The sequence below is a fragment of the Pantherophis guttatus genome, chromosome 11 (assembly GCF_059756535.1).
Source record: "Pantherophis guttatus breed Tessera chromosome 11, ASM5975653v1, whole genome shotgun sequence".
NCBI classification, from domain to species: domain Eukaryota; kingdom Metazoa; phylum Chordata; class Lepidosauria; order Squamata; family Colubridae; genus Pantherophis; species Pantherophis guttatus.
Genome location: NC_142073.1, coordinates 295252 through 321773, shown reverse-complemented (window position 1 = coordinate 321773; position 26522 = coordinate 295252). Strand labels below are relative to the sequence as shown.

The 26522-nt window shown below is 46.7% G+C and overlaps 1 protein-coding gene and 1 long non-coding RNA gene across 2 annotated transcripts in view; both read left to right on the top strand.

Moving 5' to 3' along the window:
• The window catches only part of ZFHX3 (zinc finger homeobox 3), a 213323-nt gene that overhangs the window by 68114 nt on the left and 118687 nt on the right, over window positions 1-26522 (top strand). The window lies entirely within an intron of this gene.
• LOC148112246 (uncharacterized) lies at window positions 1386-14652 on the top strand. Its single transcript, XR_015729573.1, has 3 exons — window positions 1386-1501; window positions 1601-1806; window positions 14407-14652. It is a non-coding gene; the product is annotated as an uncharacterized LOC148112246 (long non-coding RNA).

Genomic DNA, 26522 nt, shown 5'->3' with positions numbered 1-26522 from the left:
CCTGAGGCAGGAAGTGGCTCCTGCTTTAAAGAGGCCCTCAGGGGATGCTATGGGTTAGGACAGTGGTCCCCAATCCCCGGTCCGCGGACCGGTGCCGGGCCGTGGAGTACCTGGCACTGGGCCGCGCAGCGGCCGGGGGACATGAACGCTGCAGCGCAAAGGCTCCTGGGCCGTGCGCAAAAGCTCCTGGGCCGTGCGCAAAGGCTCCAGGGAAGAGAGCCCCGCGCAGGTACGCACGTGTGGCCCAAAGCCCCCACCCCTGCGCGCGCTCAGCGGGCCACGGTAAAATTATCAAAGGCTGATTGGTCCGCGGCGATAAAAAGGTTGGGGACCACTGGGTTAGGACATTGACCATGTGGTTGAGAAGGTGCGGTGCTGGTTAGAGGGTGGGAAATCAAGCCCTGGTCCTGCCTGACCACAGCGTTCTCTCCAACGGTTTGCATGGGCAATAACGCTCCCGGTGACTTGGGATTTTGTGATCCATTGTGGTGAATCTGGAAAGCTGCAAATGTGGAATGTGACAGGCAGGGAAGGAATTTGATGGTGTGTGTTGCATTACAGCCAAGCCGGAGGACTCTGTGGGAACAGAGCTTGGCCATACTAGGGTTCTTTTTTGGGGGGCAGGAATGCAACAGTCACCCCCCTTCAGAATTCCTCTTCCTGTTTGGTTCTGTCAAAGGCTGAGCTTCGGGAATTTGTACCTATACTTCATTTGCCTGCTTGACTGCTTTAAGTTTTAAAGTCTTTTGAACTTGTAGTGGCAATTACCTTGTGACTTGTAAAATTGGAGGAAGAACTGTGGAGGTACAAGCAACAAGCTAAGAACCTGGTGAGGAGGCAGCAAAATGGAGGCTGGGTATGGAGCTCCCTGGTATTCCGATGTTCTTCTGTGACATTCTAGGTCAGGCAGCCCGCTTCTTAGAATTTGCTCCCCGGGCCCAGGTTTGCAGCCAGACCTCTTGTAGGAACAGAGGCCAGTTGTCTTGTCCCATTCCGTCCCGAGAGCTACAGATTCCATAGGTCCCGCTCAGATATTGTGCCGCCTGGTCCGAGTCTCCTTCAGAGATGGCATCACCTCCATCTCCTTTTGGGAAGGAAGAAGGTCTACAAGGCCAGGAAGTCTTGGGGCTGCCAGACCGGTTTATTCCAAGAAGCTGAATCTCACAGGCCTCAAATCACTGCATGACAGAGAGAGGAAGCAGCTGATCAAAGGCTGCTCTCTTACTCTAGGGCTTTTAGGGGCAAGTTAATACAATTGCAATTTTAGAAGAGAAAGAGAAGAATGCAGAGGAGGAGGAGCCGTATACAACCCACCCAAATAACCGCCCTCCCCCAAAAAACTTTCCAGGGAAATTAAGTTAAATCACTTGAGGTGCAACCTCATTGGGAGTTGAGAGCCAATACTTTCTGGACTTTGTGGTAGGTAGAGTAAGGCTCCTTTGCAGAATCTGCTCTCAGAGGAGAGGCTGTGTGGTTGGAAGAAGCCTCTTTTGTAGCTTAGGTAAGGCCTCAGGCCCATTTGTTTTCCTAATTTGCAGTCTCTTAATGAAGAATTCCTCCTAATCATCCAGCCACCAAAGCCTTATTTTACTGTCTTTAGGATCCACAGAAGAAAAACTGTGCCAGACTTTGGAATATTGCACAGTTCTGGTGTGTGAAACAGCTGGATGCCATTCTTGAGCAATACAGAGCCATCCCTTGGCCTCCCTCTTCCCTTCCCTGCTCCTTCTGGAGAACAGCCGCATGGACAGAGAGCAGGTGGCTCCAGAGGTTTGCCTGCAGCTGGTTTGCTCTGTCCCACTGAAGGTGAGCCCCCCCCCCCCCCCCGCAGTAGCTGAGCCACCATAAGCTTGCCTCCCCCCCCCCTGTGCTCCGTAGCAGTACATAGGCTGGGAGAAGCTGCTGGTCTCCCAGTGCCCCGGGAAGGGCATGGATGAAGCAGAGTTGGGGAGCTCTGAGGCAAGCAGGCCGATGCCTCCCCTCCATCGCCAGGCTGAATGCCTGCATGAAGAATGCCTACAAGTAAAGGGTGTGACCTGGAGTTCCATTTAATTTTGAGACTCAAGAGAAATCAAAGTACTTGGTGTGGGTTGTTTTGCAGTTAAAAAAAGGAGCCTGCCAGGATCATTAGAGGATCACCTTGAGATGTGACGCCACTAAGTTGATCTAGCAGGGTCCTGTAGCCAATCGTGGCAGCCCCTCCCCCGAGAAAAGATAAAACCTTTCAGGCAACCCAGCCCCGAGCAGGGCAAAGGAAGGGCAGGGCTGTGTCTTGCCACCTTTGAGCGTAGCATTTTCCTCTGCACCTGCACCTGAGCCTCAGCAGGGCCCTTTCCCAGGTCCCGCTTGCCTAGGGCATGGAATGGGGAACTGGTGTGTTCCACTTCCTCCTAGGATATCGATGTTGCTCGAGCCAAGTTCTGTGGTTAATTTATAGTACAGTGCAATGATGTGTGTCCAGAACATAGGGTGGCAAGTAGCCCACGGTTAATTATCCATAGTTCACTTGTCAGCCGACCGGTTATCCATTGGCACCTGTGCATTTTGGGTGATAGCCTCTGCTTAAGGCTACATGGAGAGCCTTCGGCTATGGCCTGCCAGGCTTTCTGTGTAGCTGGCACAAGCTGAGTCTCTGTGCCCCCCTAGTGTAATATCGACTCACTTCCAATCTAGACAATCACAAGCCTTCACAATTTTATTCTCTCTAGTTGACTTGGGAAGGACTGTTTAGCATATGTACAAGTTTATATCGGCTGCTGATTTTATTGACAATCTAGATGGATTGAAAGGCCAAAAGTTTTTGGTTGCTTTGTTCAAACAAATAAGAAAAGCAGAAATGTAAATTACACCACCGGGTTCACATTACAGGTTTGCAAATAATACCAGACTAATGGTTATTGCAAAGGAAAATAACGTTAGGATCAATACTCCATATAGTCGATTGGAATGCCCTTCTCTCTCATTGCAAAAGTGGCATTGAAATCAGAAATCTTCTCATCCCCATTGGTACAAATCAAACATAAATCATGGCTGGGGAGGGACATGGCGAGGCTGGCCGGCTGGGTCTTCCTGGGGATGAAGCAGATAAGATGCATGTGATGGTGCTACAGGAAGGGAGGAAGGAGACTCTGACCTCTCCCAAAACAGGGAAGTGAAACTTTTTGGAGGCTGCCCCAGACAGGCAGAGAAAATCTGGGTCTCTCCATCATCGATCGTGTCCCATCCTCCTTCTGGGCCCCTCTTGTATGACACAATCAAAAAACAAGGTGATCCTTGATCTAGAATCAAACAGGCTATGGGAATTCTGAGAAGGCCTGTGCAGCCCTGACCATTTTTCAGCCTAGCTACAATAGTTCTCTGCCTACTTTGGTTAGTAGTTTGGCTGGAGTGTCCTTCTGTATGTTATGGAGGGTGTCCTGTGCCAACCTCATCATGCCCTCCTGCCTGCATCAGCGCATCAGGTAGGGTCCTGGGGATATAAAGCAGCCTCGGTGAAAAGGCAGCCCACCCACTCCAAGAGAAAAGTTCCACTCTCAAGCGTCTTGTGCTTTTTTTCATTCTTTCTAAACAAATTGGTTTCCAGAGCCAATTGCCAGAGGAGAGATTCAGGACCAAATTCAGTGCAGGAGATCTGAAGGGCTGCCTGAAAAAGAACATTTACGAATAAAAGAGAGAATGGAAGGAAAGCTGAGGAGGAATGAAGTCTCATTTTACACCAAAATGTCCTTTCCTCCCAAAGCTGGCCTGTAAATTGCTTGAAATCGCTTGCCTGTATTTGCTTTTTAATTTTGTATAATCGGCTCTCTTTCTTCTCCTCTGCTCTTGAGCTTAACCTCTCCCTGCCTCTAGACCTCCTTTTCTGACAGCAATTTAATTCTTCAGAGCTACCTAGAAAATAGTAATAATTTCCAGAACTTCCAGCTTTCTAGAATAAATAGAATATATACCTGTTATTGTTTGAGCATTGCATTGAAGGGACATAATAATAGCAGAATAGGTAGAATTAGTGAGACATAATAATAACTTGCTATTTTGCTCCTGTAAGAATTAAAATTGCCTCTGCCATTTGCTTCTTCCAGTGATCTAATTCCTGCTATCTTGTTTTTTTATTTTATTTATACATTAAAAGATATATATTTATACTTTCCCCCCCCCCACACACAACATGTTTTTAATGTGTTCCAGTGGGCTACAATGCAGCCCAATGGAGAACATGACCCTATTCTTTTTACTAGGTTATTTGTTCCATACAGGCTGCTAATATTGTTGCCCATATTGCCTAAGGGAATTTCTCGGATCTTCCCGTTGGCTCGGAGTTGGTCAGAATCCTCCCCTGAATCTAAAAATTCTTATTCCAACAGTCACACTCCTTTCAAAGTATAGGCAAACCTCTAGTAGGTAATTCCCCTATCTCAGTCACTCTGTTCTGACCTATGCTTCCTGAGACAGTAAAAAGCACACGCTAAGTCCCAAAAACCCTCTTTTTATTTCAACGGCTGTGAATTATGTTCATTCACAGCCTGTAATGAGTCACAAATAGTCTGTAAAGAGTCTGCCAGAAGTCTGCCAGAGTCTTTCAGGATAAGGCTGATAAGCACCCACCTTTATCTTCCTTGGCACACTGCCACAGACCTAATTGGCAATTAGCTTTGCAAGGCCACACTGAGCACAGAGTCAAAATGGAGCTTCAGAATTCAAACTGACTAGAAAGAACAAAGTTGCTTCCTGCAAAGGCTCATGTGCCTTTGCTCCTCCTTTATGTCTTATGGGAGGGGCCAATCATCTCCAAGCCCTACTCCCAAGTCATCCCTTTTGTTTTAACTGTTCTTGCCTTCTGGCAGCTCTGCGCATGCGCGCACTGGGAACAGGCTTCCCCTGTTCCTCTGCCTCACTGATGTCTGACTCTGGAGGCTCCAGAGGCAGCACATAATTCCCAGATGGCCCTGGCCCCCTCTCTGCTTCTGACGCAGAGCCTTCCCCAGACTCCAGGACTGGCCCATGTTCCTCCCCAACCTCCTCATTGTCCAACTCCGCAGGCCGCTGGTGGATCACAACACACACATACAAGGCAACACTCCTTTACCTTTACCTTCCCCCAAAAAAGTTTTATACTCACCTAGAAGACCTCAGTTCCACAACCCCCAGTGCAAGCCTCTTTGATTAAGGCATTCAGGTTCGGCTGGAATCGGAATCTGCCAGCAAATAACCAGGTCAAAGTCATTGGGTCAAATTTGTCAGGAGCGCCCTTGACTTTGCTACTGGTCCCAGCTGGTTTCTTCCGTCTGCCATAGTGAAGGCCACTGAACTTCAAAGGAGTTCAGCTTGTGAGGGGCCGAATGCGGCCATCTCGAAGGAAAATGGTGCCTTTGGGCCCCACTTTGGGCGGCAGAAAAAATGTAAGGTCCCAAAATGCACTTGAGTCACCAGAATACCAAAGAGACCCAAGAAGAGGCTTGGAAAGTATCAGTTTATAAAAATGCAAAATACAATAACTAAAAGATGGAGAGGGAGAGAGTAGGATGAATGGTGAGGTGGGACCTGAAATGATCTATAAGCCACTTCCAACATGAAGCCCCTCCTTTGAAACCAGGGGCGAAATCTAAAATTTGTTACTACCAGTTCTGTGGGTGTGGCTTGGTGGTGGTGATGGGTAATGTGACTGGGTAGGCGTGGCCAACTTTTTTTTTTTTACTTTTACCTTAAGAGGTTGCAGAAAAAAATGCTTTTAGAAGCCTCTGACGATCAGGCAACTTAGCTGGAATCGCCAGAGGCTTTTATAGGCATTTTTTTTTCTACAGCCTCTTCGGCTGAAGGGGTTGCAGAAAAAAATGCTTTGAAAAACCTCTGACGATCCCAGCTGAGCCATGCGATCATCAGAGGCCTTTTTTTTTTTTTTTTTACTTTTACTTTTAAAAGCATTTTTTCGGCCGAAGAGGTTGTAGAAAAAATGCTTTTAAAAGTAAAAAAAAACAGCCTCTGATGATCATGCAGCTCAGCTGGGCATGGTGGGGAGGGGGCGCAGGGATTTTTGCTACCGGTTCTCTGAATCACCTGCCGCCATCGCTACTGGATCAGGCAATCCGGTCCGAACCGGGAGCATTTCACCCCTGTTTGGAACCCATGGCCAGTGAATTCGCAGGAGGGTAGTCCTCCCTGCGCCTCCACGGGCAAGTCCAGGGACAGTCGGGGCTCAAGCAGCCCTCGCATGGGGTCTGGACCGTGCTCCTTTCTTGTTTTGGCTTGGTCTCTCTCCTCCAGCTCTGGCTTTGGCTGCCAGCAGTGCAGTTGATGGTAAGCTCTGCCCTAAGGCTTCATCAGGGAGAGCCCTTAGTAGCCCCTCTGGGGACCCAGCCTCTTGGCCATCCTGGGTGGTTCTGTGGGCAGTGCTGCAGGTGGGGAAGCGGGGAGGCTGGGGGCTGGGGCAGAGGAGGTGGAGGGGCCGTGTTTGAGCTCCTGCTCTGCATTTGTTTCTCCATCCGAGAGCTTCCTCCCTCGCTGGAGTTTTCAAAAGGCCACCAAAGTTCCTGAGAGCCTTAATATGACTTTTGAGGAAAAATGAAATAATGATTCAATAAACAGGCATTGATGAAATATGTATTTTTAAAGCAGTAAATTAAAAGCTCATTCATATTTCAAAGGGGATATTTTATGCTTTCATCTCTTTTTCTGACCTCTGGCTTGGAGTTCCCAGCATGAAGGCAATGGTGAAATCTGTTCCCCATACAATGCTAATTATAAGTAAATTGCCACATAAACGTTCAGTCAAGCACATTAATTCTACATAAAGTGAATTACTGTATCATAAAATTTTCAAATGTGTCTGAAGTTTGTAATCTGCCCCCTTCCTTTCTGCCTTTGCTCTGGATTGAGGGGCACCTGGACTTTTCTCTGGCTGAGGAGCTGCCACATCAACACAGTTTAAAAAGGGCTTTTGGTTCTATTCAGAGGTTGCTTTTTAAATGGCTCTTAATTACACCAAATCTATGGCACCTCCTTGCAGAGCTTGGTGGAAACAGGAGCCATTGAACCCCCTGTACGTCCCTCCTGTCTCCCACAGGAGACCCAGGGATCTCTGAGGATGCACAGCACTTTCCACCCTGCTCCAGAATGGATCCAAATCTTTGCATCTCCCCAAGAGGGCAACTCTGGGTGACTTTTATATGGGCCTTTTAATTCATTGATAATTATTTTACCTATTTCACAATACATTTTAATGTATTAGAGACCGCTGCTATAAGGGAATTCTGCCTTGCTTTTGTTAAATGGTGTCATTACAATACCGCTTCCTATAAAATTAAGAATTATAATGTTGGAAATTGTACTGATTATTGAAATGGTTTATTCTATCAGCATATTTCTTTTTCCATTTCAGAAAAAAGAATACAGTTACATATGTATTTGGTGTAAATCTATTTTGACTGTATTAATAGCAGAAAAGGGCCTATAATCCTTTCTGGGTGCCTCTATTTTAAATTGCTTTATTGCCAGCAAAGCCTGTCATCACCCATTCATTAGCTGGGATCTGACCCAGGAGCTTCAGCCCCAACTTCATCAACAGGAAAGGCAGAAGGTGCTCTCGGGTGCCAAGGGCAATGCGTGACAGGCGCAGCAACTAGCAGTTCCAAGCAGGGCCAGAGCTAACTTAGTTGAATGCAGGGGGTCATCGAAAAGCAGAGGAGGGTCCGGGCTCCCACTGCGCCAGGCTCACAGCACAACCAGGTGGGCCCAGTGGGAGACGACCCTGAGTCTCCCACAGCAAGAAACCGAATGTGCCCTTATTCCCAGACCAAAAAGGTCTGAATATCTGCCAGGTCACAGCCGATGAAACCCCAGGAATGCCAGTAGAAGAGGTCAAGTCAGGATGGGAGACGTTGTCAGCACAGGGGTTCTCAGGACTGGATTTCAAAGACCCAGATTATCGCTCTGTCCGTTCGTCACTCCATGCCTATTGGTATGTGTATAGAAGCTCCGTCTGTTCCTTGGTTTTTTCCTGATGCTGGAAAAAAGAAAGCCACCTGATGTGGTTAATGGGACAGTTGGGGAAGATATTCTATCTCTGTAGGAGAGGGGCAGGAAGAAGCCAAATGAGACGGCGTCATTGATGGATGGATCTTGGAATTGGTTGCATGGGCAAACGTAGCAACATTTTTTGCTTTAGTTACTTGAGTCCATGTTTATGTTAGTTGTTTGATCAACCAACTTTTTGCTTGCTCATTATTCCTGTACTTCTATGTTCTAATTTGTTGTCTTCATTTGAATAGAATAGAATAGAATAGAATAGAATAGAATAGAATAGAATAGAATAGAATAGAATAGAACAGAATAACAGAGTTGGAAGGGACCAGGATCTTCTAGTGCAACCCCCTGCTTAGGCAGGAAACCCTACACCACTTCAGACAAATGGTTATCCAACATCTTCTTAAAAACTTCCAGTGTTGGAGCATTCATAACTTCTGGAGGCAAGTTGTTCCACTGATTAATTGTTCTGACTGTCAGGAAATTTCTCCTTAGTTCTAAATTGCTTCTCTCCTTGATTAGTTTCCACCCATTGCTTCTTGTCCTGCCCTCAGGTGCTTTGGAGAATAGTTTGATTCCCTCTTCTTTGTGGCAGCCCCTGAGATATTGGAACACTGCTATGATGTCACCCGTAGTCCTTCTTTTCATTAAACTAGACATACCCAGTTCCTGCAACAGTTCTTCATATGTTTTAGCCTCCAGTCCCCTAATCATCTTTGTTGCTCTTCTCTGCACTCTTTCTAGAGTCCCCACATCTTTTTTACATCATGGCAACCAAAACTGAATGCAGTATTCCAAGTGTGGCCTTACCAAGGCATTATAAAGTGGTATTAACACTTCACGTAATCTTGATTCTATCCCTCTGTTTATGCAGCCTAGAACTGTTTTGGCTTTTTTGGCAGCTGCTGCACACTGCTGGCTCACATCTAAATGGTTGTCCCAGTTACTACTATTGAGTTACTACTATTTGATCTAAGTTTGCCTTGAGTTGTTATGTCCAAGTCACCATTTACTTCATCTCAGGTAGGTGTGACACTGCATGCCCAATTCAGTATCACTCTTGTAAATTCTTATTGGTTTATAGAAGAACAAGAGAGAGGTGCCTCATTCTGTAAGACTCCGGGTGGCATGCAACATTAAAAGGAGTCTACATGACAGAAAACCTGGGTGGATTTATGCAGTTTTGGCATTCAGGGGCTATTAAATTAACTAACTAATTAAGTTGCTGGGATAGGTGTGCAAAAAGCATCTGGTAGTAACGGCTGAGGAAGGACAAGATCCTGGGCCAGAAGTCCCTTTGAGGGGATCCAGTTTTAAGGCTCTTCTGATAGTCTTCATGCATTTTGAAGGGATGGCTTGGATTTTATTGATTTACTCGTCTATATTTCTTTTATTTATAAATCAAAGGCATAGATTACCTAACTCATTGTGACTGATACTTTCGGCTTGGAGTCCACATCTATCCTGTTTAAGAAGCAAAGTTCTTCAACCCCTATCACCAGTGGAATAATAAAAGAAGGCTGATAAAATGTAGGGTTTTGGAGCAATAAAATGACATAAAGGTTGTTTTGTAACTTTCAGAATTTAATGAACAGCTTTTGAGATAATTAATACATCTCCATATTCATGTTAAATCAGTATTGCTGTAGAGATAATAATGCCACACTTCAATATTTATGACATTTTCATAAATAGAGAAAATTGGTAATTACCACCGCTGCAGAAGACACCTACTCATTAATTCTTTTTTGAATGTAGCCACCTGCACCCATCAGTTTGTCCCTGGGTTTTCGGTCAGGCCTGGGAGGCTGTTGGTTGGCTAAAGTGCTGGAGGGGCGGCTGGCTGCCCATCAGCCTTTTCCTGTGTCCGTCCCCTGCCAAGAGCTCCTGGGCCAAAGACAGCTAATCCTCCTGCCTGCGGTCTCCTTTCGTGCCAAAGAACCTTCACCAGCTTTGCTTAAAATTGCTGGAGCAGCTTAGATTGTTCTAATACCTCCCCCCCCACACACACACAAACACAGATATAGCCGCTTCCAAACCCAAAGATTTTATATAGGCTTTTGTGCCAAAATAGGGAAGCCCATATTTAATATTAAGTCAGTCAAATAATTTGCCTGGGAAGTAGCTAAAATTAAAGCTGCGCAGATTGTATATTTGCAAGCCAATCCCATGTCAATCCGTGGTCCTGTCTCTGAGGATCGTGTCTCTTTCCTTCTTTCTGCAAAGTTTGAGGGCAGCATCTCTTCTGCCCCTTGAGGCGAGTGACGGGCAAGCTTGGGGTTGCTGGGTCACTGCGGAGGGCTCCAGCTCAGGGCTGCTCTCTGACTGGATTTGGAAATAGCCCCATTTAGCCCTCCTGGTCACTACTGACCAGCAACGGGCCCAGGAGGGTCACAGAACAGGTCAGATCAAAGGGATTGGGGATGTCAATTTTATTCCACACCTGTAATGCAAACAAGGGCATCCCCTGGTCATGGGGACAGCTGTAAGCAGCCTTCCCAATGCCCTGCTTGTTCACTCTCATTGGACTCTCATTGCACTTGGCAGGCATGACCTTTCAACTCCCCCATGGTCATATCCAGGTGGTGGCACTGCAGGTGGGAGAGATCAAAGGCTCAGAGGAGGGACCTGCTTTGCCTCCACCCTCCTCAATCTACAGGAGGAAGCAGCAGCAGCAGCAGCAAACTAGCCTGCCTATAGATTCTAGAAAATCGTCTTCCTTCCCCTCCTCCTCCTTCTCCTCCCTCCCTCCCATTTGGGCATGAAGCAATATCCTCAAGAGAGAGGGGCCTCCACTGCTGCCCTGAAGGAATGCCATGGTCACTGTTGCACATCTGTGAGCCCCTTTTGGCAACAGGAATTTAATTAAAAGCCTCGTGCAAATAGCCATGTTGGGCATTGCTTGCTGAAAAGGGTGCCACACAGCCAGAAGGGGCTGCTGGTTGCTGGAAAACTCTGGGGCCTTGGCTTCACGCTCTTTGGGCTGCTGCTTCTGTCTGTCTGGGTATGTTATAAACATGGTGAGAATTTACCTGCAGTATGCAAATATTATTCTAGTTTGCCTCTGCACAGGCTGTTGGCACAAATCCAAGGCCCCCTTGAGTGAATGACTAATGACTCTATTTTTACCATGCTTAGAGACAGGAGAAAAGGCAGGTGTTTTATCTTTCCATGGTCCTCAGACAGTCGGTCAGGAACTCCCCAGCCCTCATGGGACTCTTTGGAGCTTGGCTCTGGCTGGACAACTTTAGGCCTCTGACCTGCATATCATTTTCTGCACACTTTTCATGCTCCTGCCTGAATCTGATTCACTTTTTGGAAATCTAAGAGTAGTTGCCTGACCAGGATAGTACTAAACTCTTGGAAGACTTAAGTTGATGGTAGACATAGCAGAGGGGAGACCTCCCTCTTTCAACCATAGTTCTGATGCACCATAGTTGGGTCCTTCTGGGAAGCAGGAGAACGTTGAATGAGGGCTGAGGATGAGGAATCCCCAGCAAGCAAAGGCATTCAAGCTGCCTCCAGCAGTTCCTCTCCTCTGACCCCGTAGCTTTTATTTGTTCAGACCCTGCTGCTCTGTCACCTGGTCTTCCTTTGTTCTCTCTTTGACTGCTGACCTTGGTCCAGAATTTTGCAGTGTCCATTGTTCAACTTTTTCCCATGCTTCCTTCCCACACTAGGGCTTACATTTAAGATCAGAGCCTAGTTCAAGGTGCTGCTAGATGTTTAAGGCCACTGTCTGTCCCAGTACCTGTCTTGGTGGAACCCTATTTATGCAAACCATCACAGGACAAGCACTTAATTCCATTTCTGTCTTTTCGGTCGCTCCATCCAGTTTGTGTAGGTATCGGTCCTTTCTCCCCAATCCCCTCTGTCTCCATTTGAAAACTTTATTTATTTAATAAAGCAGATTGACTGGTGAAGGTGGTTGTGAGAGAAGGTGAGAATGGCTAAACCAGAGGTTTAGTCTTTTGAGCTTTTGCACTGGTCTGGAGCCCATCCTCGGGAACTTCTCTCTCACCCATTCTGGTCCCGGTGACTGACCCAGACTGGATCCTGTTTTGCTATAAATCATATTAGCAAAGTTAGATGGTAGGTAGGTTTAGGACTTTGCAGTTGTGTGTTATTTTTACTGTGTCTTTAAATATATTATGCTGTATACTGATTTCATTGCTTTTGTGCACTTTTAAGTGCTGTGTACTTTTTAATTGGTAAATTTTTATTGTGGTAGGACTGTTTACTTTATAAATAAAATGCTTGTTTGATTGATGTCCTCCATGAACTCTGTAAGCCACCGAGAGTGGAATGGAGGAGCAAAGACATTTTTGGAAAGAGACAGAAAAGGGGTTCTCAAAAGGTCCGAGCACTTTCTGGCCTCGTCTTGCCTCAGTTCTTCTTCAGCCTGTGGCTTCCCGCGATGGTTTGGAGACCCCAGCAGATTTTTCATCAGGGTTTTCAGCGTCTTTGTGATGTAAGGTTATTGTCATTCTATGGTGACCGATTTTCAGAAGGCCAGAGGGAGTTGCTCGTTCTTAATTCACATAATGGAAACCACATAGTGGTAATCAACCTGGGAGATGGAGAAGCAGCTCAAGATCAGTGCAACTTTCTTCCATCTTCCTGGGGTGAGGAGGGAGGGAAAGAATCTCTGGGCATGTTGAATGTCCATCCCTACATCTGCAGGCCACTGAAGACATTGGCCCAGCTCCCCCGGGGGCTGGAGAGATCTCTAAGTGCCTTGCGCCTGATGTCGGCAGGACAAAGGGATCAATCTGCCCTCTTTTTCTGGTGACCTGACCGGCTTGGTTGACCTCCTGTTTAGGTCTTTTCTGTGCTCCATTTGAAGGCCTTTCGTTCCCACAGCCTTGAGGGTTTGATGTGCTCTGCAGTTAATGCTAATGAAACCTGCAGCCTGCATTGCCGGCACCATCAACAAGTGGGGCTGGCTGAGCAGGGCAGTCTGAGGAAATGAAGTTGGGAGGCAGAGGAAACCGTACTCACAGGGGCTGCTATTTTGCCTGCGGATCAGCCTCCCGAAAGCCTCCTGCAGCCTCTGTCGTCATCCTTGCCCAGAGGAGTAGAGGGTCCTCATGTTCCTCAATGCTCTGCATCTCCCTCCTGGGTTCATTGATCAGCAAAATCCTTCCCCTCCCCAGAATGACAGTGTGCCCAATTGCATGTGGCATCCAGTGACCCATTGCAGTGCTGTTGTTTGGAGACGGTGCCGCAACTGGCAGAAGCTGCTTGGCTGCTGCCTGCCTCGTCCTCCTGTCCTGCTGCTGGAGGAGACTCCCCACCTCCCCACCCCAACATAGCTTTGATCTAGAGAAAACAGGTTTTCTTGCATTTGTAATCGCCCATTGGAACCTCTTCTGCATTTTGCTCTTTGTCTTCCTTTACTTCCCTTTGCTTAAGAGGTGCATCCAGCGGCAAGGAAGGGGCTCGACTGGGCAGCCCTTTCCCTGGATGAAAAAAGAGGGCACATGAAACTAGTCAGCCATGGGCACACATTCCACACACTCCTGTGCCCTCCACTCCTGTGTCCTGCTTGCCCTGGGTCTTGGCACTGTTATGAGCTCCCTGGCCGCTTCATGTAGCATCTTTAACCAGGGCAGTTATAATCCCAGCTGCTGTATTGGCATAATATGCTAAAATTGGTTGGCTTTCATCTTTGGTGAGTTTTTCTTGAGGCTAATGATATAGGCAGCCCATCTCCTTTAGTTAATCTGTACTGCAATAGAATGTACAGATATAGGAAATGGTTAAATCAGGCCCCAGGCTGAGCATAAAATCAGAAAAAGCTGAAAGCAGAGATCTCCTTCTCTGCAAACAGGTGGGTCCAGCGTGCTCCAGGCCTGCAGCCCGAGGGAGGATGAGTGTGTCTTCTTACCTGATTCCTGCTTTCCATATCCATTTGTGAAGCTTGAAATTCTCTGTTGCACTTTATACAGTGGAAACTATAAGCTGCCCAGGGTCTTCTGGAATAGGTGAACATAATAAATTTAATAAAATAATATATTAAAATCCACTGGACATTCATTCACACATTCATTTTTACAGTTACAGAATCATACAGACTCTGGACAGCGTACAAATAAGGAACAATTAAAGTCAACACAATTTTATGTAAAAAAGTGAAAGGGCCACTTAGAATCTTCATCCCAGCCAAAGACCATAGAAACAGAGCAATTTAAGTATTTTGTGAAAGAGAGTAAGCTGCAGAGCTGCTGCAGAAAGGCTGGCCCCTTCAAGAAGGCCTCTTCAGATGACCAGGCAGACAGAGCCACCTTCAGCAGGGCAGGTCTAAATGTCTCCTGGGGCCACGCCTTGAAGACCTCCAAGGTGCCTTCCAGCTCTGTCATACTGAAGAGAGTGATTTTGCTATTGCAGGCTTTTCCTACTAGGAATCTGGATGCTGCCTTCTGAGCCGGTGGCATCTTCGCTGGCCGCCTTAGAGGGAGTGAAATGGGATGGGCTACCATTGCCAAGGCTTCCAGCTTTGCTCCATGGCTGCCGTCCAGGAGGAGGAGGGTGTCCTTTGGATCCAGCTCATCATCAGTTCCCCATCCATCACTACTTCTTACCCTTTAAAAAATCACATGACATGCAAAAATCAATAAAAATGGTTTGGCCTGATTTTATAGTCCATTTCTTGCTTCCAATGTGTTCGAAGAAATATTTGCTTTTGCTTATCTCTATGACCAATGAACTCCTCCTTACACTCCCCTGCCTCTCCCACGTCCAGGACTAGCTATTGCCAGGAAGATGAGCTGCCTTTCTAAATGGAAAGCTTCCCTCAGACCTGCCATTCAGCAGCCTCGCATCTGATTGCTGGGCTGTCCTGTTTTTTTCAGAGTATTTCATATAGACCAGGATAAGTTTTAAAGCATACTGAAGAACCATTAATAATAAATCTTCCATATTATTGACACTGCAGACTGGAATTTTATACCCTTTTTTAGATTAATGCCTCATCAGTTGCTCAAACTTTCGAACATGGAGTAGTATGCCCATTTCAATGACTGCAGGACTGCAAGCAAGTAAATTATCCAGGACTTCCGCTTGTAAGCAGTCCCTTCTCAGAAACAGCATTCAGAAGCGTTTCTGCCTGTCTTCTACCATCCAGCAGAGTGGGCATCCTCCGGGTCGCCCTCATCTTTCACACCTTCTCTGCATACCTTCTACCTTTTGGAATGAGCTCTCTCCATGAAATGTGTACTGCTCCCAGCCTGGTGGGGCTCTGGCTGTTCTCCCAAGCCTTCAGCTGTGAATTCTTCAGGTCTCCTCCTGATACCCTAACTGGATCCATTTGAGTCTCCACACATTTGTTTGGTTTGCTTCTCTGACACATGGCCCTAAAACACCCCTTTTCAAGCTTGGGACTCAAAAGGCAGCAAGCAGCAGGTGGGGCCCAGAGCAGAGGTGGGGCCTGTGCAACCCCCCTCCCCTTCCCACCGTGATACTGTCAGGGCTGCCCTCCACCTCTTCTGCCCCCCAGGTGTTCTTTCTGGAGCCCAGGAGCACTTGTCAGAGAAGGACATCGGCTATTACCTGAGGTCAGGATGGGCGGGAGAGCTTTGTCCAGCAAGGCAGGGCTGAAGGAGCCCAGTGAGACTTTCCCCCACGCAGCAAGGGGCTGCGTGCCTCCCACATCAGCCTTGAGGCCTTGGTGTGATCCTGGGGTCTGTGCCAAGCCTGGAGGGGAGCCAGGAATGCGTTTGTGCTGCCGGATGGTGGTCTGGGAGTCGTTCTTTTTACAAGCTTTGGAGGAGAAGCAGCGTATACAGTCAGTCAATTAGTAATCAAGCCTGTAATAATACCCTGAGGACTTGAGGAGGATGGGGCTGCACACCCAGAGTTCCTCTGCACACCTTTTGTGGAAGTCCTCTCTTAGAGGCCTTGTTGCCCTGGCCTCCTTCATGTTAATGTTTTCAGGTCAGAAGTGACAAGCCATCGTGAACAGCTAGTCACTTAATGAACCCCAGAGGGACCAGCCTGAATTCCTCGCAATTTCTCTCCAGTCCATCAGGCCGGAAAGCTGCAGCAGCCTCTGGGGTCATCCCACCACTTCCCTCTGCAGGGGCTTCTGCCCAAGTGCCAGGGGGCAGAAACACACAAACTAAGGCCAACTGGCCTTTGTCCAGAAAGCCCTTTCAGCATTCCCGCTAGAAGGACCACGTATCACAGGGTCCGGGGTCTTTGCTAAGGCGGTCCTTTTATCCCACCTCCACCTATTCCAAGATAAGAGGCACTGCGAGTGGCTCCGGAGGGGGGTCCTTGGCTCAACCTCCAGCTCCCTTGCGCATGGGTTGATTGCCTGGCATGACACAGCCCCCCTCCCTCCTCCCCCTCCCTTTTGTCAGTGGGCCTGTGAGAGATGACCTACTTGCCTGGCAGGAGCCTTGTGGGGATTAATGAGATAATGATCACAAAACACTGTCTAAATGAGACAGATTAATACCAGACGTGGCACATGCTGCCCTATTGGTGCCACTTTGCCTCAGTCCCTTAAGGGAATCTGGCTTCAGCTCTTTTGCATGTAGAAACCCATTTATTACGGAAGTTTGTGTCTTGCTTCATTCAGTTGTTTCTGGGTGGTTCTCATCAATTCCGCTCGATAGGCACAATATGTTCAACATAAAGCTGAGCCAGAAGTCACATATCATCCAGAGAGGGCTGCGGAAATATTCCAGTCCAAGTTAATAGCCTCCTGCGCTGCCCAGAGGTTCAGCACAGAGCCCAGAGCATTTGGCCTGCAACTCTGCCTCAGGGCTCTGGCTGTGGGGAAGGCCCTGTGCTCCTTAGGGGCAGAGCTCCAGACAGGCCAATAGATGCGCAGATAATGTGGAGATGAGAAGAAAGAAGTACGGTAGCCCTTCCAGGAGAAGACAATATCTATAGCTCAAGTTAAACTGTGGAGTACTGTCTGAGCTGGGTTGTTTGCCTCCAGATGTTTCATTACCTGACCAGGGAACCTTGGAAGGGAGTGTGGTTTACTCCCTGTTTATATACAGTAGCTTGCCCTGCCAGTGTTGCTGGGGGTGTGGTTTTCTCCTTCACTTTCTGTTTGATTGTTTGTCTAGTGTTAATCCCTGCTTATCTGGGTGTAGACTGCTGGAAAGGATGTGTTCTGGTCCTTTTGTTTCCTTCTTAGCTTTTTTCTTGTCTCTTTTCAATAGTGTGTAAATGTGATTATCTCTGTGTGTCTATTGATGGCTGATTTGTCTGAATGCCAAGCTTTCAAGAATTCTCATGTATTTTGTTTTGTTTTAATTTACCTTGGTCTCAGGTGCTCACAGTTCCCTGCTTGAAACTGTCTTTTGAGTCTGTCCCTGTGTGGGGAGAGGAAGGAGCTTTCCTTCAATCTTCTGGCTGCTTGCTGGTGTCCATGGAGGCGCTTTGCTCGTCTTCTACCTGTCTGTCTTGTGTAGAGGTGTTACAGTCCTTTGGCTGTAGCCCTTCACTCTTTCCAGCAGTTACCCAAAAGGAAAAATAATTTTGTGTAGATTTGTCAGTTTAAGACCTGATGAGAATATTTTCTGGCTGTGAAAAAAAAGAGGTAAAAATTTGCATAGCCAAACCCAGAATCTAGTGTCCCATGGTGCTGCTCTTGTGGGGAAAAGGAGGGACTCCTGAGCTTAGGGTAGAAGAGGAGTAGTTTTGATCCCCTCCCACTGCCTGCACAGTGAGCAGGCTGCACTGGGGAACCTGGCTTGGCTCCGAATCCTGGTGCTAAGGAGCCTGTTTCTTCTAGGGTGCCACTTCCTGCTTGGCTACCGTCTCTGGGGAATAAGGCTGTCAACAGCAGGGTTTGAGAATCCCTTATCTTGGCAGATCTTTTGATGTTCTGTCAGCTCTTCCTTTACTCAGCAACTCAGGCATGTTTAGCAATGTTTGCAGTCTGGATGGATTTTAATTTTACTTAACCAGCCATTTGCCTGGTTAAGTAAAATTTAAAAAAACTTACCTAAGTTTAGTTTTTGAACAGATTACGTTTCAAACTTCATAGTTTCCCAAATTATGCAGACTACTTCTATAGGCCTAGTTTGCAGAAAAGTACTCCAAAAGTTAATAGACCAGTGGAGAAGATGTAGAAGAATGCCTTTAAAAGGACAAACAGCAATTGTGAAGAGCAATTGTATATTTAATTTAATTTAATTTAATTTAATTAATTCAATTTATATGCCGCCCCTCTCCGAAGACTCAGGGCGGCTCACAATACATTTTAAAAAATCATTATAAAAAAAACATTTAAAAATTAAAAACATTAAAAACATTAAAAACTCATTCACGCCATTCATGGCCAGATCTTGCCAGATCACAAGAGCGAGATCAACGGCCCCAGGCCTGCCGGAAAAGCCAGGTCTTCACCGCTTTTCGGAAGGCCAATAGAGTGGGGATGGTCCGGACCTCAGGAGGTAACTGGTTCCAGAGAGCTGGGGCAGCCACAGAGAAGGCCCTCCCCCATGGGCCTGCCAGCCAGCATTGTTTAGCTGACGGGACCCAGAGGAAACCAACTCTGTGGGATCTTACCAGTCTCTGGGAGCTATGCAGCAGAAGGCGATCTCGAAGATAACCTGGCCCTGAGCCATGTAGGGCTTTAAAGGTAATAACCAACACCTTGAATTGTGACCAGAGACCAATAGGGAGCCAGTGCAGCTCGCAGAGAATTGGTGTAATGTGGTTGTATCTAGGTGCACCCATGACAGCTCACATGGTTGCGTTCTGGACCAACTGTAGTCTCCGAACACTTCTCAAGGGTAGCCCCATGTAGAGCGCGTTGCAATAATCTAACCGTGAGATGACAAGGGCATGAGTGAAAGTGAGGAGAGCCTCCTGATCCAAGTAGGGTTGCAATTGGTGCACCAGGTGAACCTGTGCAAAGATCCCCCTAGCCACAGCTGTCAGATGTTGCTCTAATCTTAGCTGTGAGTCTAGGAGGACACTCAAATTGCGAGCCCGTTCTGAGGGGGACAATTTCTCCCCCCCCCAGAACCAAGGATGGACAATCAACATAGTCTTTAGGAGGCAATACCCACAGCTACTCGATCTTGTCTGGGTTAAGTCTGAGCCTGTTGACTCCCATCCAGACCCTCACAGCCTCCAGGCACCGGCACATCACATCCATCGCATCACTGAATTGACGCGGGATAGAGATATACAGGTGGGTATCATCCGCGTATTGCTGATACCTCACCCCGTGTCATTGGATGATCTCACCCAGCGGCTTCATGTAGATGTTAAATAGGAGGGGAGAGAGGACCAAGCCCTGAGGCACCCCGCAAATGAGGGGCCTAGGGGTCGACCTCTGTCCTCCTACCAACACCGACTGTGACCGACCAGAGAGATAGGAGGAGAACCACCGTAACACGGTGCCTCCCACTCCCAGCTCCCTTCGTTGTCCCAGAAGGATACCATGGTCAATGGTATCGAAAGCCGCTGAGAGGTCAAGTAGCACCAAGATGGAGGAATGACCCCCATCTCGGGCTCACCAGAGATCTTCCATCAGCATGACCAAAGCAGTTTCCATGCTGTAGCCAGGCCTGAAGCCAGACTGAAAAGGATCTAGATAATCCGTTTCCTCCAATGACCGCAGGAGCTGAAGTGCCACCACTTTCTCTACAACCTATCACAAACATTTCCCGTAAGCAGTATTTAAAGATATTTCCCCATGGAAATGAAAACCAGGTTTGGAAAAGGAAGATACTCCAAGGTCTTACCCTTGGCCAGTTCCTCTCTCCTGGCAGGAAGTCCAGTTTCTTGATGGCTTGTAGTCGTCCACCTCACAGATATAGTCCAGAGACTCCTGCCCAGTTCCAGGCCACATTGCCCTGGAAAAGTCCAGAATCTGAAGCTTCTTCCACTGGAATTTGAAAGCTGACCCAATGTTCTCAGATGAGTGCCAGCAGTTTTTGGTGCCCCCCTGCCCTCAAGTTGCTTTTTATGCTAGCCCTCTGTAACTTCCCAGGCATAGAAATTCAAGAGATGGAGGAAAAACTTTGAAACCACTGGGCTGACCTAAAACCCAGCATAAATAAAAATGTTTTACCTTGCAATAGCAAATGAACTCAGTACAGTTAAGCTAACAATAACCTTGAAATATGTTTGGACCTCTTGGCCAAATTTACTTCTCTTCACTTCCATCCTGCCTTGTCTGTGCCCAGGCTTCTGCTTAGCTGGTTGGCAGTCCTTTGCACAGGAGAGGACCCATTATCTCTCCCTGGAAGATGAGGGTGAATGCTGGCATTATCCAGCAGAGGACAGTTTGGCCTGTGTGACTATTTGTGGCGAAACATCTGCAAATGGCTTTTTGTAAACATCTGTAAATAGGAGCTGAACACCCAAGCAAGTCCTGAGATCATGCCACATTTCAAATCTCATTTTCTTCTCCCTCCTTCTTGCTCCCAGCAACACACACACACACACACACACACACACATACATATGGATGGAATAAGATATATTTTTCTTTCAGAATCAAGATTGCAATCAGTTCTTTTTCTGAAGACTTATACATGTTATTACTCATGTAATTTTTTTCAAATATTATGGTGCACATCCATGTGTCTTATTATTTTATACATTTTTTAAAATGTAGCTTTGTGTGCATTTGCACTTTAATTGTTTTAATCGCTGGTGCAGTAGAAGGCCCCAGACAATGTTTTTGGCCAAATACTTGAGCATGCTAAGCAGATAATGGGTGGAAAGCCCTTTCCTCAGCTTGAAGGCCAACTCATTAAAAAAAAAAAAAGGAGGGGGGGCTATTCTTTTCTAGGTGTCTTGAAAACAGGAATATAGGAGCGAATACCAGGAAACTGATGTTCTGCCTTGTTTCTTATGGTCAAAGGGAAGTTTGCAAGCAGACTACGAGGCAAATGGCCAGGAACGGCCAGGCAGCTTCAGATTCTAAGCTCTTTTGATGGATGGCCTTTGGTAGGCAGATCGGCCCATGAACTGGTCTAACCCTCTATTCAAGCTGTTCCATGTTCTGAAACATCCTTCCTTTTCAGAGTTTCTCCAGTTTGTAGTGGAACTAAACTAGTGGAGATAGATTTTCACAAATAATTCAAAGCCAAGAATGGTCAATTTATTGATGATATTGAATTATTAAGACTTGCAAAATCCTTCACAAAGCAAAGAATTGAATGTCCTTTTTTCTTTCCAAATTGAGTGAGGAAAAATAGATGTGATTAAAGCTAAACAAATTAAATGAGAGATGAAATGAAATGAAAAAAAGCAAATAAGCAAATTTCACTATGGAAGTGCAAGCTGTCAAAGGTTCCCAAGAACACCATTAAAATTACCAGCCGTCTGAGCACCTCTGTTATGACAGGAGGGAAGGATATTTTTTTAAGGTGGCTACAGAGAGATCCAGAGGTTTATCTCTTTGTGTATAATAGTGTGTGGAAAGTAAGTGGGCCTCTGGAAAGTATGTTTCTTCCTTTTGCTGCAAAACCCTTCATGGAACTGGTGGGAAGTATTTCAGAAGAGCCAGAAGAAGCTGCTTCTTCACATAATGAACACAGGGAACTCACTACTGCAAGATGGAGATGACTAAAGTTCTGGCTGTTGGCCGCAGGGTAGAAACGGAGGTGCCGTTGTCTGATGGGGTTTGGCAAGGACCATCTGCTTGGAGAGGAGGAAGCCCAGCACTAAAGCTGAGGGACCCACAAGGACATTTGGAGGCAGGGCTTGAAGAGGGACCTTTTCCCCTGGAGTCCTCAAATGTTCCTACAGAGACCAGGGAGCGCATCAGCTCCAGCCTCGCTGATCTCACTCTAGCGCACGTGAAGGTAAACACTGAGGGCTGTGGAACGTGACACAGCTGCCCGAGGTTATTCCAAATGTACTTTATTTTTATTTGTAGCATCCAGATTATTTCCGGAAGGCTGCATTATAAGTAGACTGTGTAATTAGCAATGGACAAGCCCCTCCTGAAAGAAGCATTTCTACTTTTACACCAGTAAATCTAGAATTGCCTTCACATTTAGTGTATTGGTCTAAAGAGTTGCTTTGCCCTTTGTCAAAAACTGTTATTGAGTCGGTAGATCAGAAAAGGCTTTAAAGTATTGTCCCTCCTTCCCTGTGAAGAGAAAGTGCTGGGGATAAAGTCACAGGCTCTGCTGGACTTGAATCAGCACTGGGAGGAGGGAGGGCTTGGGGCTGTTTCCCGACTATAGCTCTCCTGCAGGAGGCTGCTGAGAACAAACATGGTGCTGTGCAAAAAAGGCTTTTGTGGGCACTGAAAGGCTCCTGACTCCAGAGAGGCCGAAGTTGCCCAGGGGTAGGAAGAGGTCAGCGAGAGTCAAAATGCCAGGCCCACACTGGGCTTGAGGCCTACTGCCTGCCCACTCTGCACTGGGAAAACAATTGCCTGGCATTGGATCAGGACCTCCGGCGTTACCCCACTGAGCCAGTTGCCTGGCACCCCAGAGAGAGAGGTGGGAGTGACGAGCTGCAGAAGACCTGCTTTGGGGCCTTCACGGGCAGTGCCCATGGCTGGAAGAGGGCATTCTTTCCTGAGTGACTTCCTTAGAAATGGTTTTGCTGAAGCTCCAGACCCAGCTGCGTCTCCTGAGGAGGGGCTCTTACTATCCGAGTGGGAACGTGGCAGCCACAAAACCACACCTACTAACTCAGCTGCTTCGACCACCCCCCACATGTTCCCCTCGTGACTTTTGCTTTTGTGCCCCCATAAATGGGGACAGAGAGGCATTGGAGAGCTGCCTCGGATGCCCCTCTCAGCAGAATACAGCAGAATTGTCACGCAGAGATCAGAAGAGGAATAGCAAGAGAATCTGTCTGCCTTGGCCCTTGACACATCCCATTTACTGTGGCCCTGCGTGAGAGGCACACTGCAATACACACAACCACCGTGGCGGCAGCAGACAGAGAGAAAATGGTTGAATATCTACACATGAGACACCCTGGGCAAAAGAACAATAGGAAAAAAGATAGGCACAAAGATTGTCAATGGACAACCAGGCTAATTTGCGTCCACTGCTGGAAGTGTGGTATGCCCCTCTAGGGCACCTGGTTATTGGGGGATTCAAAACGTATCCAGAGCCTCCATTGCGCCTTCTGTGGAAGAAGCATTCTGACACACAAGCACAGGCAGGGGTTCCTCTCGGGAGTCACTAGGACACATCTGCAGGAACACATTTTTAGGGTGGGAGGGGGAAGAAGAGGAGGTCAGCCTGGTCTGAGTGTGGAGAGGGGCTCAACGGGTCAGGCTCCCTTCCCACAGACATTAGCTGATGTTTTATGGAGAAGGACCACTTCTGAAGTGGGAAATTCCATCTCTGGCTAATAGCAAGGAAGACTTGAAAGTCCACCCAGGATCCCCTCACAGTGAAAAGTTGCCACAATGGTGAACATTTGTCTCTGTCCAATTGAGCAAATCTGTGGCAGCAGTAAAATTGCTGAAGAAAAAGCAGAAGATAGTCAGTAGACCACCAAGGGGCCTGAACACCTTCCCTGAAAGTGGGTTTGGGAACAATGCGACGAAGGGGAGCAGGAGGAAGGAGATGATCAAAGCGTGTGTTGATCGTAATGCTCAGACTGGGGATCATCCATGAAGCTGGTTGGAAGGAAGTTCAGAAGAGGATTTATTTAATTTTATTTTGATGCCACCCAACTCCAAACAATTCATGTTGTCTTACAGAATAAAGAACAACATAAAACAACCAAATGCAATGAAGTATGCCAGAACAAATTACAAAATAAATTGAAAATGGCAGTGTAGATATCATCATTTAAGTCCCAACCTCAAGGCTTGGGAGAACAGCCAGAGCCCCACCAGGCTGGGAGCAGTATACATTTCATGGAGAGAGCTCATTCCAAAAGGTAGAAGGTGTGCAGAGAAGATGTGAAAGATGAGGGCGACCCGGAGGATGCCCACTCTGCTGGATGGTAGAAGACAGGCAGAAACTGCAGGAGACAGATGAGCCCAACCTAACTGGGCCCTATGCCTTGTATGGCTTTATAGATAATAACCAGCAGCTTGAATCATATCTGGAAGCACACTGGCAATCAATGCCTTTTGTGAAACTAATGTCAGGCGCAAATAAACAGAAATATTCATTGAGTTTAAAGCACAGGAAAATTTATTATTGCTACACAAGAATCTAGTCAACTAAATAAGGGTCAACAGATTTCACAGGGGGCTGGACTTGGTCTCTTGTGGCAATGCAATGATTCCAAACTGATGACATGTTTTACCCCACTTCCAGTTCTGCCTCTCTTCTCCTACAGCAGAATTGTCACATGGGCATGTTGAGCCAAGCCCATCTTGCTCACCCCTCTGCATCTGGACAGGTTGAAGCTTCTTCAAGGGCAGATCCACAAGGAGCATGATGGACCTGAGGTTGGTGTGGTTGCCAATAAAGGAGAATCTTTGTAGCTCAGGGTTGAAATGAGAGGTCCTTGATGCTCTCTGAGCTTGGTTGTTTTCTTGCAGATGTTTCATTACCTAAACTAGGTAAGGTCACCAGTGCACTTTGATGTTACCTAGTTGGGTAATGAAATATCTGCAAGAAAACAAGCAGGCTTTGAGAGGAACAAGGACCCCTCATGGTGTGGTTGATTTATGGATATGAAACTTGTATTAAGGCCAAAACACTGTTTTTCTTTAACATACTATTTTCCTCAAATTGTACTGTGTTTTCATTCTTCTTCAGTGCCTAGAATTTCTTCTGATAGATGAGTGACCATCTGTTTGTTTAACAAACAAAAACTGTTCCAAAGCTCACACTGTCAAGATTATCTTTCTAATTTTTAAAATCAAAATCTAGCCCTTAGTTCCTCCATTGTATATGAGGCAGCGCTTAAGATTTTGGAAATGGCCATTCGGTTGCCTGTTAATAATGTCTTGTTAGGAATTAAATATCCCTATTTTTTTTTCACCTTTTCCTTTTCAGTCCTGAGTTTGGGCAAAACAATCTTAATAATCAAGATTTTTCCCCCAAATCTATTTCCAACCTGACTCAAGGGAAAATCCCTTCAGGTGAATTTCAGACGGATTGAGCTCTTGTTGAAAGTCAGTGCCCTACGGCTGGGCAAGCCGCAGAGTGGGGGGATGCTACAAAAAGCAGCCAGGGCCAAGGTTGTGGTTCTCCTGTGCTGTTCATTTCCCAAGTAGCGAGAGAAAAGGAAACCAAGAACCTGAACTCGCATTGGAAGGATCCGGGCCTGCCTCTCCCCCAAAATGTTTTGGGATTTGGAGTTGAACTGGGATAGAAGGGGGTGGGGGTGGGGTTCTGTCAGAATGGGCATCCTCTGATTAGACCTGTCTGTCATAGATGATCCAGTCATTAAATATTTGCAGAATAACAGGAGCAGCCTAATTTAGTTTTTGTTTCTTTCTCTCTGTGGTTTAATCACAAATGAAAGAGACTAATAGCACTACAGAGCTTTCTGGTGATCAAAGGCCAATCAATCGTCTTTGTGGAGTAATTAACTATTTGCTAAAGTTGCAGAATTGATTTCCATTTAGGACTAAGAGAGGAGATTTTAAATGAAGACCGATTTACCAGGCATGAGGATAAAATTCCAGCTCTGGTGCCAGGAGATACTTGAGGTGATGGATTGCAGCTGGCTTACTGGAGATGGAAAAATAGGACTAGGACCTGGCCGTCTCCCACCAGCTTCAGAGAAAGCAGGGCAGATGGGGAATAAGGATCCCCAAGTGCAGCCAGCCCTTCCTTGTCAAAGGCCGTGTCGGTCGAGACAGTGTGGGAAATGCCTTGGAGATACCTTGTCTTTCTCATGGATTGGCCAGTTTCCTGCTCTCGCTGTACCCCCAAGTGGACCAGCGGTGGTCATTGGCTCTAGGCTCGCTGGTGATGCTGAGGGAGCTGCCCGTGGCAAGGACAATCCAGAGGAGACCGTCCCATTCGATGGAGTCTCCCTTTGAGAGGCTAGATTAGAGCAGGCGGCTGAAGTGAGTCTTTGTTCTCGAGCTGTTCTCGGCCAACCGAAGGCTTCTTCCACCATCGCTGGCCTCTTGTGAAGCTCCGCTTAATTGCATCTGCTTGCCAGGAAGTTGACTGTCATGTGACTGATTGTGTGACAATCACAAAATGGTTGCTGTGTCAACCGTTGTCACATCCTTACAGAATAACCAATTTATGGTACCAAAGACTTTTGCAGATGCAAACACCGTTTGCCTCCTCAGTTCATAGAGGAGGGTTTGTAGGGAGCTAATTACCAGGAAATGTGAGAAGTTTGGTCTGTGTGAGGGACATCAGGCAGACAAAATTTTTAACCACTTTATTCTTTTATTACTCTTAAAATAGGGACAGGGAAATGGAAAAAGAACTATAGATAAAAATACAGGCACTGTCAAAAAAAAACAAAAAAAAAACACATGAAGTGTTTTTAAATGAAAAAAATAACAAAAAAGGAAAGAAAGAAAAAGTATAATACATAATTTTAGCTGTAAATATCTAATGCAATTATTATTCAAATACATTTATATTTCTGATACCTTTATATAATTATAATAT